Here is a 4,111-nt window from a genome sequence, read left to right as displayed (position 1 = left end):
TTCAATGGCACCCAGAAAGGGTAGATGGTGGTATTGCAAACAAATTACCAAATGGCCTGAATTGCACACCTTGCACCTCCTTCTTACCTCCCTCTCTGCTCACTGAAGCCACAGTCTCAGGGTTTAGTGGCAGCTTTCGGTGCCCTGGGTGGGGACTGTTGCTTGAGTTTATACTGGGTGGGAGGGAAGGGAAGGTCATTCTAGCAAGTTGTAGATGTTACCTAAAACTGTGTACAACAGATCAGAGAGTTTCTCTTTGAGGGCTGGAAAGACAGGAAGTTTATCTACTCTGCTGTAAGAATAGAGAGAACACCCTGAGTTTATCTGCTTTTGTTTGTCCTGCTTCTATCTTGGTCAAGAAAAGACTCCTGGCCTCACCCCCACCCCAGGGGAGGTGGGTAAGCCCGCTTCACTGAGGTTTTTAATTCCTGGGGTAATCCCTTCCTTCCGTGCCAGGTGGGAGGTGGGGAAACCCCCTGTATCCAAATCTTTGATCTGTGTTGAAGCAAAAGAGAAAGACTTCTATAAAACTGTCAGGGAGATGGGAAGGGGCCTTGAAAGAGGTTGTAAATGGACAGTTCACCTTTGATCATTTGCCCTAGATCCTTTTTATAGCCTAGGATTATGGGTTTAGAAGTGCCCTTGGTGTGTCCCCACTGGAGCCATGTGACTTAAGAACAATTAGATTATTCTAAAAGTTTAGAGAGATTGTGCACAAAGGACTTTCATTTTCACTAAAGAAAAAAGAAAAGAAAAGAAAACATCAATCCACAAACCATGAAGTTGATCCCTGAGTTAGTAATAAACTGGAAACCCAGTCCATTTCTTTCCATGTAATAGGATATACTCTGGCCTGGCAATTCCACTAAAATCTATTAACTGACAAGAGTATGTGATGTATTTTTATTCTCCACACCCTCACAGCCCAGAAAAAAGAAACAAAGCATTTGCTGTCTCTCACTTTTGGATTTTTATTTCATGCTATTAAAATGTCAGAAAAACAGAAACTTAACAGCCTGACTTTTTTCACTTGGGCATAAACAGATATTGGAGATGACTGCTGATTTCCAATTAATTTAATGTGTGTGGTCAAATACTTCATAGAAAGACTAATTCATCATGGCTCTGTCTGTGTGTGTTTCTCTTAATGTCTCTATTCCCTCCCATCCCAATACCACTTGAGAAAAGTCTATATCTGTTCATCTGCAAATCTGGTCAGTGAAAGATTTCATCTTTTGCTAGGAAATGCTACAGCTTCCTGTCAGTGTTTAGAGAACATTTGTGATTTGAGGAAAGGGAGAGACTTTTCAAATGTGGCCTGTGCTAACCCCATTAGCCACAGCCTTCCTGCTTGCTCCCTGAGCTCTCCTCTCCTAGAAAGCATGACCATGAGTTCCCCTGCAACCATACTGGTAGCCACACCCCAGAAGCATCCTGTGGTAGCCCTGGCTTCCCAAGTTCCCCTGCAACCATACTGGTAGCCACACCCCAGGAGCATCCCATTTCCTGTGGTAGCCCTGGCTTCCCGTGCCTGTGCATCAGCTGGGAGGCAGAAGTCAGAACCCTAAGAAGCTGGCAGGTTGGCCTGGCATTCAGCACATCTCACTGCTTCCCAGAACTGTTCTGAGCCCACTGGAACAATCTCTTCCTTTGTTATTGACTCTAGATGCCTACCTCCTTCTCAGCACCTTTGGTCCCGCACTAAGACAGAAGTTGAATCAACTACTCCATTGGCCAACACTGAGCCCTGAGGCTCAGACAGGGCTTCCACCTTTTTCTGCAGCAGGTCTAGCCCCAATTATAAAATTACCTATATATCATTATCCCTGGGAGGGGACAGCAAGCACTTTGTGGACAGTTAGGACATTCTTCCTTGCAATGAGAGAGCCATGGAATTAAATGCAGTCATTGTTCCTGAATAAGAGCCTGACATCTGCATGGGAGGCCCCAGAGCTGGGAAAGTGGACACCAACCTTTTGTAGCTGGACACCATCTACAAACTCAGAGCAGACTCCTAACGACTGATGAGTATTGCGAACAGCAAGGGTTGGGGTCCTCTTCAAGGAGCTGATCAGGGGAGTCCTAATAAAGAAAAACATTTAAAATGTAAGATTTTCCGTTAATGAATAATTTTTCCTGTCCTCGGCTACTCCCCCTTCCTCCCTCCCTTTCTCTCAGGCACACACACACACCCCACAATTTCACAATTTTTTTTTCCCTCATATTTATCAACAAGTACTGGAGATTTTTTCCCCCTGCCTTTGCCCAATAGTGCATAGTTTCCTAGTGTGCAAATAACAAGGAAATGCGTGAACTCCAGATGCTTACATCTGTAATACAGATGTATATAAATACTCGATGCTTGGGACTTTATGGCCCCCAAATATCTAGTCAGAGTAGTCAAAACTTCAGGCAGTTTGAGAAAAATCAGCCTAAGTATTCACATATTCATTTGTTCATCGAACAAATAAATCCTGAATGTCTTTCATGTGCCAGGAACTATCCAGGGAACACAGAGGAGAACAAGACAGAGAATTGTTTGGTGATACATAGATATGCCCTTGGTGGATTAGTCAGACTTCTCACATTTTTGCTGTTGCTTTGGCTCTTTAAAAAGCCTCTTTCAGTGTCCTCCATTCTGTCACAGCTATCTGAGGCTGTCAGCTCATATCTGGTATACATGCAGTTAGGGCTGCTTGCAAATGGGGCATCATTTCCACTCATTCTCATTGTGACAGGATCTATGTGCATATTGTAACTTAAAATTCTTTCTATTAGAGGTTACTGGTGATCTTAAGTCTGTGTCTGGAACAGTGGGTTCCAGAATGGTAAACTCTCAAGGGGCCAGTAGTGATTGACAGACAGTGCAGAGGGGCCAGTCCTCTGGGGAAGAGAATGGTAGGGTAAATTAGAAAAAACGAGTGCTTTTTAGAGCTTATTATTTCTGATGTGTCCAGACTCACCTAGGCTTAATAGAAGTAGAAGCTGGAGCCCTACTAGGTCTGCCATAGGAGAAGGTACTTTGCCAGAAATCTGGGAAGTGGATCACAACAGGATGGAGGGGTTAGGCCAGGAGGAACAGACTTCCAAGTGCAGGAGACAAAGCTGAGTGTAAACAAAGGATGAGGCTGGACAAGGGAGACAGCAGCAGAAGCTTCTCATCCAAGAGGTCCCTCAAATCGAGTGGCTCAATGGATCGTTTTCTCAGCTACTTACCCAGAAACGTCTTAAAGGCCCTGAGCCGCCATTGGCAAGTTCTCAGGACTCCTGGCTTGTAAACTTGGAATTCTCACCCAGTGATCTTTTCACAGCTTTCCACGGTTAATGATTCCTCAGGTCTGTATGTTTTTCGGCAGCTGTCCAAGGACCAGCCCCTGGAGGAGTTGGGAACTCAAAGGGGTACCAGGCTCCCACATCCTTATCCGTGGAAAACCTAACAGGTAAATTCCACCTCACTAGGTAAATCCAAGAGAAAACCTCTATCTGTGACAAGATTTACGAGACAGATTAGCGAATCCTTGTGATGTATGCATTCCATTTTTATTGGGAGAAGGTCAAGAAATAGTTTCTGAGATCCTGCCTAATAAGCTCTTTCTCATTCTCCTCCTCCTTCTCTCGGTCCTTGATCTTTTCCTGGCCCTCCACTTTTTAGTGAAGTCTTCCTCGACTCCCCTCTAACCCTTACACAGTCAGACTTAGTGCTTCCCCATCACACCTCTGATTGAATTGGGAACTTGGGAATGTGTTCCTCAGTTTGCTCCACCACACTTTCACCCCCCTGGTGGTGAAGACCCTGACTTGTTTTTCTGTCATCTCTCTCAGTGCCCAGCATGACGCTCAGCACAGAGTAAAGGTGCTCCATTGAATATTTGTTAGATAAGTGAATGATGAAGGGAATGAATAAAGGAGTATTAAGGTGCATCGGATATGGATGTCAGGTAACTGGGTAGACATCAACGACCAGTTTATCATCAGTGTGCCAGCGGCCCACTTTGTGCCAGCCCTGGTGACAGAAGGACAACATTGCTGCTTGCTCATCTTCCTCCCAGCCAGAAAGCCTTCTCTACCCCTGGGGCTTGCCCTGGTAGGAAATAAATCCTTCTGCATTTTC

The sequence above is a fragment of the Pteropus alecto genome, unplaced genomic scaffold (assembly GCF_000325575.1).
Source record: "Pteropus alecto unplaced genomic scaffold, ASM32557v1 scaffold311, whole genome shotgun sequence".
In the NCBI taxonomy this organism is placed as follows: domain Eukaryota; kingdom Metazoa; phylum Chordata; class Mammalia; order Chiroptera; family Pteropodidae; genus Pteropus; species Pteropus alecto.
The sequence above is the reverse complement of the archived record's forward strand: the minus strand, read 5'-3'. Positions refer to the sequence as shown.